Here is a 17,740-nt window from a genome sequence, read left to right as displayed (position 1 = left end):
TTCCAGAGTTCCTCCATGGTGCCATTCTAGCATTATACACCTGTCCCTCTGCTAGAGTTGCCTCCTCTGGTTCTGTCTCCTCACCCTTTACTATTACCAATGGTACCCGCCAGGGCTGTCCTCTCTCTCCACTGATTTTTAATTTAACATTAGAACCCCTTGCCCAAAAAAATAGGAACAACCCCAAAATATATGGTATTAAAATTGGTAGCTACTCCACAAAATTAGGCCTATACGCAGATGATGTCATACTATTTATTCAAAAACCCTTGGTATCACTGCCTAGTGCTATTACAGAACTTGAGGAATTTTCCACAGTGTCATATTATAAACTTAATGATCAGAAGACGGTCATTCTCCCCTGCTTCATATCAGCCAAAGTCAAAGAAACTCTCAAGCAGTCCTGCCAGTACACTTGGAATGAGAAATCTATCAAATATCTAGGAATCCAATTAACCCCAACCATACCACAAATTTATAGAGAAAATTATGATCCCTGGTTATCCAAAATTAAAAATAAATTAGAATCCCTTGCAAAAGTAGAATTTTCATGGTTAGGTAGAATTGCAGCATTCAAGATGATGATCCTTCCCCAGCTTCTTTACCTGTTCCGGAATCTCCCAATAAGAGTACCTCAAAAGTTCTTTATGAGCTTACAAAAACAAATTAATCAATACTTTCTCAACAACAGAAGAGCCAGGTTCTCCAATAAAATCTTAACAACTCATGTCTCAAATATGGGACTTGGAGCCCCCAATATAGAACTGTATTATAAGGCCACAATTCTGGATCAATCCAGGTCAATCTGGACAAAAGATACCACCAAACAATGGTATGTAATTGAAGAAGAACAACTACCATCTAAACCATTCAGAGAGTTCTTGGAATCCAGATTGACCTGGAAAATTCAACAACACATCCAGAATCCTGTCACCGCCAACTCTCTCAGACTATGGAAAGAATTGATCAACTTGAGTAAAAATGAGGTTTTGGCGGTGACGATACCCACTTATTTAAACACATTACATGCTGTCATTAAAAACTTAGAATTGGAGACCTGGCTAGAACATGGAATAAAATCTATGGAGGACCTGTTGGGAGATTCTGGAATTAGACCCTTTGATGATTTAGTAGCAACTTATGGAATCCCAACATTAGAAAAACCCAAATATGATAAAATAGCCAGATTTATTAATAAACATCCATACCTTCCTATATCCCTTGAGCCTAGAATCATAAAACTTACCCTATCAGAAAATACCCACTTAAAAGGAACATCGGTTATCTACAGAACTTTATTAGAGCTAAAAGAAAATTTCCCTAAATGGCAATTAAATAAATGGCAGGACTGGCTGGGAGAAGAAATTGGTGTGGAGGAATGGGAGAGGTCTGTCAAGGCCTTCAAAAAGGTCTCTCATTGTGTAGGACATCACGAGAGCTTACTGAAGAGCATCTGGCGGTGGTACCAAACCCCTGAAAAAATTAGCAAATTCGATACCCAAGCATCCCCCTTGTGTTGGAGAGGATGTAACCTGGTGGGTACCATGGAACACATCTTATGGGACTGCCCCAAACTGCAAGGTTTACGGAAGGACATTGAGATTTTTCTCCAACAGCTCCCAATGTCTTTGCAAACAGTCCCTCCTGGCCTTGCTGTATTAAATTTGGGTGCACACAACTTTCCCCCCCCAGGAGAGATTGATAGTATCCCACGTCTTTGCAGTGGTAAGGAATATGTTGGCCTTAAATTGGAGAACTCCTTATATTCCAAAACTGGATGAAATCCTGAGAAGGGTAGAATCCAATCTCCTAGCTGAAAAGGCTTGGGCTATAAGATGTGGCAGTGTCAATTCATTCCTTATGAAAGCTAATCTCTGGCCTTCGGTATTCCCAGGTTCAAAAATATCAGATTTTTAAATTAGGTTTCTCTAAACAATGGTGGATCGGAATGGGTGTGTTTAGTATAATCCTATCAGCATTTCTGGAACGCTGGACATCTCATGACTCTGAAATCTAGTAATTCAAACTTGTGGAAAAGAGCAGTGTGCAGGTAGATTAGGTAGTTAGGTTAGGATAGGATAGTATAGTTGTTGTTTTTAGGTTATTCCATTATTATATCAACAACTTGAAGTCCTAATAAGTAAGTAGACTTGGAAAGTCAGACTCTAAAAATTACTGATTTTGATGTGCAACTTGAGGCAGGGTGGAAACCATGTATATAGGCCTCACTCCCTGGGATCTATGTAGAGGCTACCCCTCATTTCCCAGGTTGAGAGAGTCCTCCTTATTATAGAATTCAACTCAACCACCCTGTCATGCACATCATAATAGGAGAAGCTTCCTAATAATATCCCTTTCTCTGACTATTATATGTCAAATACATATTTGGCATTAAAATGCTTACTTATAATTTGACAGGTATAGGCCCCAATAGCCCCCCCTAGCCAGTTTGGTTAGGCTATTTTTGTTCCCATTTATTAACTCATACCAGGGTATTTCTAGCATTAGTTCTAACAAACTTAAAATTAAAATTATAATTATGAACAGAATTCTTAACCAAATTACTCCCCAAGCGTTTTCCACATAATTTTGTATATTCATGTATTCACGCATTATTGAGCTATATTTCCGACACCCTAAGGTAAGAAACTACTTATTTAAGCCTTCTGAGTTAATTCCCCAAAAAATTTGGTAAATTTAGGCAAATTGGAGGAAAACGCGCAAAAAACGCACAAAAAACGCGGTTTGCCGCTTTTAGGCGTTTTTGTGGCGATTTTGCGGCTTTTTGCCGCTAAAAAACCGCAACTGAACCGCTTTCATAGAAATACGCGTATAAGCATAGAAACACAATTATACGCATGATGGACATGTTTGTACGCGTCTAAGGCGTAAAAATTACGCATTCACACATATATTATCCGCAATCCCAAAATTATAATATACAATATAGAAAAATATGCCTTAAGAATTTTACGCGTTCCTTACGCGACTATACACAAATAAAATATAATATTTAATTACTAACTTGAAATTTTTTCCCCCTTTTTTCCCCAACTTATATTAACTAAAATGCTATATGTACAAATTATACACATGAAAAATTGTTTGTACTATTTTGTTGATCCTTGTCATACAATTTTATCATTTATGATCATTACTGTTTTTGTACTACTTATACACAGGTATTTATACTATGCTATTGCCACTTTACCTGTCTGTTTACTGTAATGTTATATTTTGAAAAATTTCAATAAAAACTATTGTTACTGGTTTAACATAGAAAACGTACCGTTGGCTCTAGATTCTAATCTATCACTCCGATTTGCAAACGGATTTCACTGAAGCTGTAACTTTCATCCCAGAACATAGTTTAGGGGCCATTACCTCTTCAACTATAGTCATTTTTCTTTCGATTGCAAACGTAACCAGTTTTTCAATGGTGTAATGGTTTAACATAGAAAACGTACCGTTGGCTCTAGATTCTAATCTATCACTCCGATTTGCAAACGGATTTCACTGAAGCTGTATTTTTCATCCCAGAACATAGTTTAGGGGCCATTACCTCTTCAACTATAGTCATTTTTTTTTCTATTGCAAACGTAACCAGTTTTTCAATGGTGTAATGGTTTAACATAGAAAACGTACCGTTGGCTCTAGATTCTAATCTATCACTCCGATTTGCAAACGGATTTCACTAAAGCTGTAACTTTCATCCCAGAACATAGTTTAGGGGCCATTACCTCTTCAACTATAGTCATTTTTCTTTCGATTGCAAACGTAACCAGTTTTTCAATGGTGTAATGGTTTAACATAGAAAACGTACCGTTGGCTCTAGATTCTAATCTATCACTCCGATTTGCAAACGGATTTCACTGAAGCTGTATTTTTCATCCCAGAACATAGTTTAGGGGCCATTACCTCTTCAACTATAGTCATTTTTCTTTCGATTGCAAACGTAACCAGTTTTTCAATGGTTTAACATAGAAAACGTACCGTTGGCTCTAGATTCTAATCTATCACTCCGATTTGCAAACGGATTTCACTGAAGCTGTAACTTTCATCCCAGAACATAGTTTAGGGGCCATTACCTCTTCAACTATAGTCATTTTTCTTTCGATTGCAAACGTAACCAGTTTTTCAATGGTGTAACGGTTTAACATAGAAAACTTACCGTTGGCTCTAGATTCTAATCTATCACTCCGATTTGCAAACGGATTTCACTGAAGCTGTAACTTTCATCCCAGAACATAGTTTAGGGGCCATTCCTCTTCAACTATAGTCATTTTTCTTTCGATTGCAAACGTAACCAGTTTTTCAATGGTGTAATGGTTTAACATAGAAAACGTACCGTTGGCTCTAGATTCTAATCTATCACTCCGATTTGCAAACGGATTTCACTGAAGCTGTAACTTTCATCCCAGAACATAGTTTAGGGGCCATTTCCTCTTCAACTATAGTCATTTTTCTTTCGATTGCAAACGTAACCAGTTTTTCAATGGTGTAATGGTTTAACATAGAAAACGTACCGTTGACTCTAGATTCTAATCTATCACTGCGATTTGCAAACGGATTTCACTGAAGCTGTATTTTTCATCCCAGAACATAGTTTAGGGGCCATTACCTCTTCAACTATAGTCATTTTTCTTTCGATTGCAAACGTAACCAGTTTTTCAATGGTGTAATGGTTTAACATAGAAAACGTACCGTTGGCTCTAGATTCTAATCTATCACTCCGATTTGCAAACGGATTTCACTGAAGCTGTATTTTTCATCCCAGAACATAGTTTAGGGGCCATTACCTCTTCAACTATAGTCATTTTTTCTTTCGATTGCAAACGTAACCAGTTTTTCAATGGTGTAATGGTTTAACATAGAAAACGTACCGTTGGCTCTAGATTCTAATCTATCACTCCGATTTGCAAACGGATTTCACTGAAGCTGTATTTTTCATCCCAGAACATAATTTAGGGGCCATTACCTCTTCAACTATAGTCATTTTTCTTTCGATTGCAAACGTAACCAGTTTTTCAATGGTGTAATGGTTTAACATAGAAAACGTACCGTTGGCTCTAGATTCTAATCTATCACTCCGATTTGCAAACGGATTTCACTGAAGCTGTATTTTTCATCCCAGAACATAGTTTAGGGGCCATTACCTCTTCAACTATAGTCATTTTTCTTTCGATTGCAAACGTAACCAGTTTTTCAATGGTTTAACATAGAAAACGTACCGTTGGCTCTAGATTCTAATCTATCACTCCGATTTGCAAACGGATTTCACTGAAGCTGTAACTTTCATCCCAGAACATAGTTTAGGGGCCATTACCTCTTCAACTATAGTCATTTTTCTTTCGATTGCAAACGTAACTAGTTTTTCAATGGTTTAACATAGAAAACGTACCGTTGGCTCTAGATTCTAATCTATCACTCCGATTTGCAAACGGATTTCACTGAAGCTGTAACTTTCATCCCAGAACATAGTTTAGGGGCCATTACCTCTTCAACTTTCTTTCGATTGCAAACGTAACCAGTTTTTCAATGGTGTAATGGTTTAACATAGAAAACTTACCGTTGGCTCTAGATTCTAATCTATCACTCCGATTTGCAAACGGATTTCACTGAAGCTGTATTTTTCATCCCAGAACATAGTTTAGGGGCCATTACCTCTTCAACTATAGTCATTTTTCTTTCGATTGCAAACGTAACCAGTTTTTCAATGGTGTAATGGTTTAACATAGAAAACGTACCGTTGGATCTAGATTCTAATCTATCACTCCGATTTGCAAACGGATTTCACTGAAGCTGTAACTTTCATCCCAGAACATAGTTTAGGGGCCATTACCTCTTCAACTATAGTCATTTTTCTTTCGATTGCAAACGTAACCAGTTTTTCAATGGTGTAATGGTTTAACATAGAAAACGTACCGTTGGCTCTAGATTCTAATCTATCACTCCGATTTGCAAACGGATTTCACTGAAGCTGTATTTTTCATCCCAGAACATAGTTTAGGGGCCATTACCTCTTCAACTATAGTCATTTTTCTTTCTATTGCAAACGTAACCAGTTTTTCAATGGTGTAATGGTTTAACATAGAAAACGTACCGTTGGCTCTAGATTCTAATCTATCACTCCGATTTGCAAACGGATTTCACTGAAGCTGTAACTTTCATCCCAGAACATAGTTTAGGGGCCATTACCTCTTCAACTATAGTCATTTTTCTTTCGATTGCAAACGTAACCAGTTTTTCAATGGTGTAATGGTTTAACATAGAAAACTTACCGTTGGCTCTAGATTCTAATCTATCACTCCGATTTGCAAACGGATTTCACTGAAGCTGTAACTTTCATCCCAGAACATAGTTTAGGGGCCATTACCTCTTCAACTATAGTCATTTTTCTTTCGATTGCAAACGTAACCAGTTTTTCAATGGTGTAATGGTTTAACATAGAAAACTTACCGTTGGCTCTAGATTCTAATCTATCACTCCGATTTGCAAACGGATTTCACTGAAGCTGTAACTTTCATCCCAGAACATAGTTTAGGGGCCATTACCTCTTCAACTATAGTCATTTTTCTTTCGATTGCAAATGTAGCCAGTTTTTCAATGGTGTAATTGTTTAACATAGAAAACGTACCGTTGGCTCTAGATTCTAATCTATCACTCCGATTTGCAAACGGATTTCACTGAAGCTGTAACTTTCATCCCAGAACATAGTTTAGGGGCCATTACCTCTTCAACTATAGTCATTTTTCTTTCGATTGCAAACGTAACCAGTTTTTCAATGGTGTAATGGTTTAACATAGAAAACGTACCGTTGGCTCTAGATTCTAATCTATCACTCCGATTTGCAAACGGATTTCACTGAAGCTGTAACTTTCATCCCAGAACATAGTTTAGGGGCCATTACCTCTTCAACTATAGTCATTTTTCTTTCGATTGCAAACGTAACCAGTTTTTCAATGGTGTAATGGTTTAACATAGAAAACTTACCGTTGGCTCTAGATTCTAATCTATCACTCCGATTTGCAAACGGATTTCACTGAAGCTGTAGCTTTCATCCCAGAACATAGTTTAGGGGCCATTACCTCTTCAACTATAGTCATTTTTCTTTCGATTGCAAACGTAACCAGTTTTTCAATGGTTTAACATAGAAAACGTACCGTTGGCTCTAGATTCTAATCTATCACTCCGATTTGCAAACGGATTTCACTGAAGCTGTAACTTTCATCCCAGAACATAGTTTAGGGGCCATTACCTCTTCAGCTATAGTCATTTTTCTTTCGATTGCAAACGTAACCAGTTTTTCAATGGTGTAATGGTTTAACATAGAAAACTTACCGTTGGCTCTAGATTCTAATCTATCACTCCGATTTGCAAACGGATTTCACTGAAGCTGTAACTTTCATCCCAGAACATAGTTTAGGGGCCATTACCTCTTCAACTATAGTCATTTTTCTTTCGATTGCAAACGTAACCAGTTTTTCAATGGTGTAATGGTTTAACATAGAAAACGTACTGTTGGCTCTAGATTCTAATCTATCACTCCGATTTGCAAACGGATTTCACTGAAGCTGTATTTTTCATCCCCGGAACATAGTTTAGGGGCCATTACCTCTTCAACTATAGTCATTTTTCTTTCGATTGCAAACGTAACCAGTTTTTCAATGGTGTAATGGTTTAACATAGAAAACGTACCGTTGGCTCTAGATTCTAATCTATCACTCCGATTTGCAAACGGATTTCACTGAAGCCGTATTTTTCATCCCAGAACATAGTTTAGGGGCCATTACCTCTTCAACTATAGTCATTTTTCTTTCGATTGCAAACGTAACCAGTTTTTCAATGGTGTAATGGTTTAACATAGAAAATGTACCGTTTGCTCTAGATTCTAATCTATCACTCCGATTTGCAAACGGATTTCACTGAAGCTGTATTTTTCATCCCAGAACATAGTTTAGGGGCCATTACCTTTTCAACTATAGTCATTTTTCTTTCGATTGCAAACGTAACCAGTTTTTCAATGGTGTAATGGTTTAACATAGAAAACATGCCGTTGGCTCTAGATTCTAATCTATCACTCCGATTTGCAAACGGATTTCACTGAAGCTGTAACTTTCATCCCAGAACATAGTTTAGGGGCCATTACCTCTTCAACTATAGTCATTTTTCTTTCGATTGCAAACGTAACCAGATTTTCAATGGTGTAATGGTTTAACATAGAAAACGTACCGTTGGCTCTAGATTCTAATCTATCACTCCGATTTGCAAACGGATTTCACTGAAGCTGTATTTTTCATCCCAGAACATAGTTTAGGGGCCATTACCTCTTCAACTATAGTCATTTTTCTTTCGATTGCAAACGTAACCAGTTTTTCAATGGTGTAATGGTTTAACATAGAAAACGTACCGTTGGCTCTAGATTCTAATCTATCACTCCGATTTGCAAACGGATTTCACTGAAGCTGTATTTTTCATCCCAGAACATAGTTTAGGGGCCATTACCTCTTCAACTATAGTCATTTTTCTTTCGATTGCAAACGTAACCAGTTTTTCAATGGTGTAATGGTTTAACATAGAAAACTTACCGTTGGCTCTAGATTCTAATCTATCACTCCGATTTGCAAACGGATTTCACTGAAGCTGTAACTTTCATCCCAGAACATAGTTTAGGGGCCATTACCTCTTCAACTATAGTCATTTTTCTTTCGATTGCAAACGTAACCAGATTTTCAATGGTGTAATGGTTTAACATAGAAAACGCACCGTTGGCTCTAGATTCTAATCTATCACTCCGATTTGCAAACGGATTTCACTGAAGCTGTATTTTTCATCCCAGAACATAGTTTAGGGGCCATTACCTCTTCAACTATAGTCATTTTTCTTTCGATTGCAAACGTAACCAGTTTTTCAATGGTGTAATGGTTTAACATAGAAAACGTACCGTTGGCTCTAGATTCTAATCTATCACTCCGATTTGCAAACGGATTTCACTGAAGCTGTATTTTTCATCCCAGAACATAGTTTAGGGGCCATTACCTCTTCAACTATAGTCATTTTTCTTTCGATTGCAAACGTAACCAGTTTTTCAATGGTGTAATGGTTTAACATAGAAAACGTACCGTTGGCTCTAGATTCTAATCTATCACTCCGATTTGCAAACGGATTTCACTGAAGCTGTATTTTTCATCCCAGAACATAGTTTAGGGGCCATTACCTCTTCAACTATAGTCATTTTTCTTTCGATTGCAAACGTAACCAGTTTTTCAATGGTGTAATGGTTTAACATAGAAAACGTACCATTGGCTCTAGGTTCTAATCTATCACTCCGATTTGCAAACGGATTTCACTGAAGCTGTAACTTTCATCCCAGAACATAGTTTAGGGGCCATTACCTCTTCAACTATAATCATTTTTCTTTCGATTGCAAACGTAACCAGTTTTTCAATGGTGTAATGGTTTAACATAGAAAACGTACCGTTGGCTCTAGATTCTAATCTATCACTCCGATTTGCAAACGGATTTCACTGAAGCTGTAACTTTCATCCCAGAACATAGTTTAGGGGCCATTACCTCTTCAACTATAGTCATTTTTCTTTCGATTGCAAACGTAACCAGTTTTTCAATGGTGTAATGGTTTAACATAGAAAACTTACCGTTGGCTCTAGATTCTAATCTATCACTCCGATTTGCAAACGGATTTCACTGAAGCTGTAACTTTCATCCCAGAACATAGTTTAGGGGCCATTACCTCTTCAACTATAGTCATTTTTCTTTCGATTGCAAACGTAACCAGTTTTTCAATGGTGTAATGGTTTAACATAGAAAACGTACCGATGGCTCTAGATTCTAATCTATCACTCCGATTTGCAAACGGATTTCACTGAAGCTGTAACTTTCAACCCAGAACATAGTTTTGGGGCCATTTCCTCTTCAACTATAGTCATTTTTCTTTCGATTGCAAACGTAACCAGTTTTTCAATGGTGTAATGGTTTAACATAGAAAACGTACCGTTGGCTCTAGATTCTAATCTATCACTCCGATTTGCAAACGGATTTCACTGAAGCTGTAACTTTCATCCCAGAACATAGTTTAGGGGCCATTACCTCTTCAACTATAGTCATTTTTCTTTCGATTGCAAACGTAACCAGTTTTTCAATGGTTTAACATAGAAAACGTACCGTTGGCTCTAGATTCTAATCTATCACTCCGATTTGCAAACGGATTTTACTGAAGCTGTAACTTTCATCCCAGAACACAGTTTAGGGGCCATTACCTCTTCAACTATAGTCATTTTTCTTTCGATTGCAAACGTAACCAGTTTTTCAATGGTGTAATGGTTTAACATAGAAAACTTACCGTTGGCTCTAGATTCTAATCTATCACTCCGATTTGCAAACGGATTTCACTGAAGCTGTAACTTTCATCCCAGAACATAGTTTAGGGGCCATTACCTCTTCAACTATAGTCATTTTTCTTTCGATTGCAAACGTAACCAGTTTTTCAATGGTGTAATGGTTTAACATAGAAAACGTACCGTTGGCTCTAGATTCTAATCTATCACTCCGATTTGCAAACGGATTTCACTGAAGCTGTATTTTTCATCCCAGAACATAGTTTAGGGGCCATTACCTCTTCAACTATAGTCATTTTTCTTTTGATTGCAAACGTAACCAGTTTTTCAATGGTGTAATGGTTTAACATAGAAAACGTACCGTTGGCTCTAGATTCTAATCTATCACTCCGATTTGCAAACGGATTTCACTGAAGCTTTATTTTTCATCCCAGAACATAGTTTAGGGGCCATTACCTCTTCAACTATAGTCATTTTTCTTTCGATTGCAAACGTAACCAGTTTTTCAATGGTGTAATGGTTTAACATAGAAAACGTACCGTTGGCTCTAGATTCTAATCTATCACTCCGATTTGCAAACGGATTTCACTGAAGCTGTATTTTTCATCCCAGAACATAATTTAGGGGCCATTACCTCTTCAACTATAGTCATTTTTCTTTCGATTGCAAACGTAACCAGTTTTTCAATGGTGTAATGGTTTAACATAGAAAACGTACCGTTGGCTCTAGATTCTAATCTATCACTCCGATTTGCAAACGGATTTCACTGAAGCTGTATTTTTCATCCCAGAACATAGTTTAGGGGCCATTACCTCTTCAACTATAGTCATTTTTCTTTCGATTGCAAACGTAACCAGTTTTTCAATGGTGTAATGGTTTAACATAGAAAACGTACCGTTGGCTCTAGATTCTAATCTATCACTCCGATTTGCAAACGAATTTCACTGAAGCTGTATTTTTCATCCCAGAACATAGTTTAGGGGCCATTACCTCTTCAACTATAGTCATTTTTCTTTCGATTGCAAACGTAACCAGTTTTTCAATGGTGTAATGGTTTAACATAGAAAACGTACCGTTGGCTCTAGGTTCTAATCTATCACTCCGATTTGCAAACGGATTTCACTGAAGCTGTAACTTTCATCCCAGAACATAGTTTAGGGGCCATTACCTCTTCAACTATAGTCATTTTTCTTTCGATTGCAAACGTAACCAGTTTTTCAATGGTGTAATGGTTTAACATAGAAAACGTACCGTTGGCTCTAGATTCTAATCTATCACTCCGATTTGCAAACGGATTTCACTAAAGCTGTAACTTTCATCCCAGAACATAGTTTAGGGGCCATTACCTCTTCAACTATAGTCATTTTTCTTTCGATTGCAAACGTAACCAGTTTTTCAATGGTGTAATGGTTTAACATAGAAAACGTACCGTTGGCTCTAGATTCTAATCTATCACTCCGATTTGCAAACGGATTTCACTGAAGCTGTATTTTTCATCCCAGAACATAGTTTAGGGGCCATTACCTCTTCAACTATAGTCATTTTTCTTTCGATTGCAAACGTAACCAGTTTTTCAATGGTTTAACATAGAAAACGTACCGTTGGCTCTAGATTCTAATCTATCACTCCGATTTGCAAACGGATTTCACTGAAGCTGTAACTTTCATCCCAGAACATAGTTTAGGGGCCATTACCTCTTCAACTATAGTCATTTTTCTTTCGATTGCAAACGTAACCAGTTTTTCAATGGTGTAACGGTTTAACATAGAAAACTTACCGTTGGCTCTAGATTCTAATCTATCACTCCGATTTGCAAACGGATTTCACTGAAGCTGTAACTTTCATCCCAGAACATAGTTTAGGGGCCATTCCTCTTCAACTATAGTCATTTTTCTTTCGATTGCAAACGTAACCAGTTTTTCAATGGTGTAATGGTTTAACATAGAAAACGTACCGTTGGCTCTAGATTCTAATCTATCACTCCGATTTGCAAACGGATTTCACTGAAGCTGTAACTTTCATCCCAGAACATAGTTTAGGGGCCATTTCCTCTTCAACTATAGTCATTTTTCTTTCGATTGCAAACGTAACCAGTTTTTCAATGGTGTAATGGTTTAACATAGAAAACGTACCGTTGACTCTAGATTCTAATCTATCACTGCGATTTGCAAACGGATTTCACTGAAGCTGTATTTTTCATCCCAGAACATAGTTTAGGGGCCATTACCTCTTCAACTATAGTCATTTTTCTTTCGATTGCAAACGTAACCAGTTTTTCAATGGTGTAATGGTTTAACATAGAAAACGTACCGTTGGCTCTAGATTCTAATCTATCACTCCGATTTGCAAACGGATTTCACTGAAGCTGTATTTTTCATCCCAGAACATAGTTTAGGGGCCATTACCTCTTCAACTATAGTCATTTTTTCTTTCGATTGCAAACGTAACCAGTTTTTCAATGGTGTAATGGTTTAACATAGAAAACGTACCGTTGGCTCTAGATTCTAATCTATCACTCCGATTTGCAAACGGATTTCACTGAAGCTGTATTTTTCATCCCAGAACATAATTTAGGGGCCATTACCTCTTCAACTATAGTCATTTTTCTTTCGATTGCAAACGTAACCAGTTTTTCAATGGTGTAATGGTTTAACATAGAAAACGTACCGTTGGCTCTAGATTCTAATCTATCACTCCGATTTGCAAACGGATTTCACTGAAGCTGTATTTTTCATCCCAGAACATAGTTTAGGGGCCATTACCTCTTCAACTATAGTCATTTTTCTTTCGATTGCAAACGTAACCAGTTTTTCAATGGTTTAACATAGAAAACGTACCGTTGGCTCTAGATTCTAATCTATCACTCCGATTTGCAAACGGATTTCACTGAAGCTGTAACTTTCATCCCAGAACATAGTTTAGGGGCCATTACCTCTTCAACTATAGTCATTTTTCTTTCGATTGCAAACGTAACTAGTTTTTCAATGGTTTAACATAGAAAACGTACCGTTGGCTCTAGATTCTAATCTATCACTCCGATTTGCAAACGGATTTCACTGAAGCTGTAACTTTCATCCCAGAACATAGTTTAGGGGCCATTACCTCTTCAACTTTCTTTCGATTGCAAACGTAACCAGTTTTTCAATGGTGTAATGGTTTAACATAGAAAACTTACCGTTGGCTCTAGATTCTAATCTATCACTCCGATTTGCAAACGGATTTCACTGAAGCTGTATTTTTCATCCCAGAACATAGTTTAGGGGCCATTACCTCTTCAACTATAGTCATTTTTCTTTCGATTGCAAACGTAACCAGTTTTTCAATGGTGTAATGGTTTAACATAGAAAACGTACCGTTGGATCTAGATTCTAATCTATCACTCCGATTTGCAAACGGATTTCACTGAAGCTGTAACTTTCATCCCAGAACATAGTTTAGGGGCCATTACCTCTTCAACTATAGTCATTTTTCTTTCGATTGCAAACGTAACCAGTTTTTCAATGGTGTAATGGTTTAACATAGAAAACGTACCGTTGGCTCTAGATTCTAATCTATCACTCCGATTTGCAAACGGATTTCACTGAAGCTGTATTTTTCATCCCAGAACATAGTTTAGGGGCCATTACCTCTTCAACTATAGTCATTTTTCTTTCTATTGCAAACGTAACCAGTTTTTCAATGGTGTAATGGTTTAACATAGAAAACGTACCGTTGGCTCTAGATTCTAATCTATCACTCCGATTTGCAAACGGATTTCACTGAAGCTGTAACTTTCATCCCAGAACATAGTTTAGGGGCCATTACCTCTTCAACTATAGTCATTTTTCTTTCGATTGCAAACGTAACCAGTTTTTCAATGGTGTAATGGTTTAACATAGAAAACTTACCGTTGGCTCTAGATTCTAATCTATCACTCCGATTTGCAAACGGATTTCACTGAAGCTGTAACTTTCATCCCAGAACATAGTTTAGGGGCCATTACCTCTTCAACTATAGTCATTTTTCTTTCGATTGCAAACGTAACCAGTTTTTCAATGGTGTAATGGTTTAACATAGAAAACTTACCGTTGGCTCTAGATTCTAATCTATCACTCCGATTTGCAAACGGATTTCACTGAAGCTGTAACTTTCATCCCAGAACATAGTTTAGGGGCCATTACCTCTTCAACTATAGTCATTTTTCTTTCGATTGCAAATGTAGCCAGTTTTTCAATGGTGTAATTGTTTAACATAGAAAACGTACCGTTGGCTCTAGATTCTAATCTATCACTCCGATTTGCAAACGGATTTCACTGAAGCTGTAACTTTCATCCCAGAACATAGTTTAGGGGCCATTACCTCTTCAACTATAGTCATTTTTCTTTCGATTGCAAACGTAACCAGTTTTTCAATGGTGTAATGGTTTAACATAGAAAACGTACCGTTGGCTCTAGATTCTAATCTATCACTCCGATTTGCAAACGGATTTCACTGAAGCTGTAACTTTCATCCCAGAACATAGTTTAGGGGCCATTACCTCTTCAACTATAGTCATTTTTCTTTCGATTGCAAACGTAACCAGTTTTTCAATGGTGTAATGGTTTAACATAGAAAACTTACCGTTGGCTCTAGATTCTAATCTATCACTCCGATTTGCAAACGGATTTCACTGAAGCTGTAGCTTTCATCCCAGAACATAGTTTAGGGGCCATTACCTCTTCAACTATAGTCATTTTTCTTTCGATTGCAAACGTAACCAGTTTTTCAATGGTTTAACATAGAAAACGTACCGTTGGCTCTAGATTCTAATCTATCACTCCGATTTGCAAACGGATTTCACTGAAGCTGTAACTTTCATCCCAGAACATAGTTTAGGGGCCATTACCTCTTCAGCTATAGTCATTTTTCTTTCGATTGCAAACGTAACCAGTTTTTCAATGGTGTAATGGTTTAACATAGAAAACTTACCGTTGGCTCTAGATTCTAATCTATCACTCCGATTTGCAAACGGATTTCACTGAAGCTGTAACTTTCATCCCAGAACATAGTTTAGGGGCCATTACCTCTTCAACTATAGTCATTTTTCTTTCGATTGCAAACGTAACCAGTTTTTCAATGGTGTAATGGTTTAACATAGAAAACGTACTGTTGGCTCTAGATTCTAATCTATCACTCCGATTTGCAAACGGATTTCACTGAAGCTGTATTTTTCATCCCCGGAACATAGTTTAGGGGCCATTACCTCTTCAACTATAGTCATTTTTCTTTCGATTGCAAACGTAACCAGTTTTTCAATGGTGTAATGGTTTAACATAGAAAACGTACCGTTGGCTCTAGATTCTAATCTATCACTCCGATTTGCAAACGGATTTCACTGAAGCCGTATTTTTCATCCCAGAACATAGTTTAGGGGCCATTACCTCTTCAACTATAGTCATTTTTCTTTCGATTGCAAACGTAACCAGTTTTTCAATGGTGTAATGGTTTAACATAGAAAATGTACCGTTTGCTCTAGATTCTAATCTATCACTCCGATTTGCAAACGGATTTCACTGAAGCTGTATTTTTCATCCCAGAACATAGTTTAGGGGCCATTACCTTTTCAACTATAGTCATTTTTCTTTCGATTGCAAACGTAACCAGTTTTTCAATGGTGTAATGGTTTAACATAGAAAACATGCCGTTGGCTCTAGATTCTAATCTATCACTCCGATTTGCAAACGGATTTCACTGAAGCTGTAACTTTCATCCCAGAACATAGTTTAGGGGCCATTACCTCTTCAACTATAGTCATTTTTCTTTCGATTGCAAACGTAACCAGATTTTCAATGGTGTAATGGTTTAACATAGAAAACGTACCGTTGGCTCTAGATTCTAATCTATCACTCCGATTTGCAAACGGATTTCACTGAAGCTGTATTTTTCATCCCAGAACATAGTTTAGGGGCCATTACCTCTTCAACTATAGTCATTTTTCTTTCGATTGCAAACGTAACCAGTTTTTCAATGGTGTAATGGTTTAACATAGAAAACGTACCGTTGGCTCTAGATTCTAATCTATCACTCCGATTTGCAAACGGATTTCACTGAAGCTGTATTTTTCATCCCAGAACATAGTTTAGGGGCCATTACCTCTTCAACTATAGTCATTTTTCTTTCGATTGCAAACGTAACCAGTTTTTCAATGGTGTAATGGTTTAACATAGAAAACTTACCGTTGGCTCTAGATTCTAATCTATCACTCCGATTTGCAAACGGATTTCACTGAAGCTGTAACTTTCATCCCAGAACATAGTTTAGGGGCCATTACCTCTTCAACTATAGTCATTTTTCTTTCGATTGCAAACGTAACCAGATTTTCAATGGTGTAATGGTTTAACATAGAAAACGCACCGTTGGCTCTAGATTCTAATCTATCACTCCGATTTGCAAACGGATTTCACTGAAGCTGTATTTTTCATCCCAGAACATAGTTTAGGGGCCATTACCTCTTCAACTATAGTCATTTTTCTTTCGATTGCAAACGTAACCAGTTTTTCAATGGTGTAATGGTTTAACATAGAAAACGTACCGTTGGCTCTAGATTCTAATCTATCACTCCGATTTGCAAACGGATTTCACTGAAGCTGTATTTTTCATCCCAGAACATAGTTTAGGGGCCATTACCTCTTCAACTATAGTCATTTTTCTTTCGATTGCAAACGTAACCAGTTTTTCAATGGTGTAATGGTTTAACATAGAAAACGTACCGTTGGCTCTAGATTCTAATCTATCACTCCGATTTGCAAACGGATTTCACTGAAGCTGTATTTTTCATCCCAGAACATAGTTTAGGGGCCATTACCTCTTCAACTATAGTCATTTTTCTTTCGATTGCAAACGTAACCAGTTTTTCAATGGTGTAATGGTTTAACATAGAAAACGTACCATTGGCTCTAGGTTCTAATCTATCACTCCGATTTGCAAACGGATTTCACTGAAGCTGTAACTTTCATCCCAGAACATAGTTTAGGGGCCATTACCTCTTCAACTATAATCATTTTTCTTTCGATTGCAAACGTAACCAGTTTTTCAATGGTGTAATGGTTTAACATAGAAAACGTACCGTTGGCTCTAGATTCTAATCTATCACTCCGATTTGCAAACGGATTTCACTGAAGCTGTAACTTTCATCCCAGAACATAGTTTAGGGGCCATTACCTCTTCAACTATAGTCATTTTTCTTTCGATTGCAAACGTAACCAGTTTTTCAATGGTGTAATGGTTTAACATAGAAAACTTACCGTTGGCTCTAGATTCTAATCTATCACTCCGATTTGCAAACGGATTTCACTGAAGCTGTAACTTTCATCCCAGAACATAGTTTAGGGGCCATTACCTCTTCAACTATAGTCATTTTTCTTTCG

This window comes from Hyperolius riggenbachi, chromosome 5 (assembly GCF_040937935.1).
Source record: "Hyperolius riggenbachi isolate aHypRig1 chromosome 5, aHypRig1.pri, whole genome shotgun sequence".
In the NCBI taxonomy this organism is placed as follows: domain Eukaryota; kingdom Metazoa; phylum Chordata; class Amphibia; order Anura; family Hyperoliidae; genus Hyperolius; species Hyperolius riggenbachi.
This window is presented reverse-complemented; position numbering follows the sequence as displayed.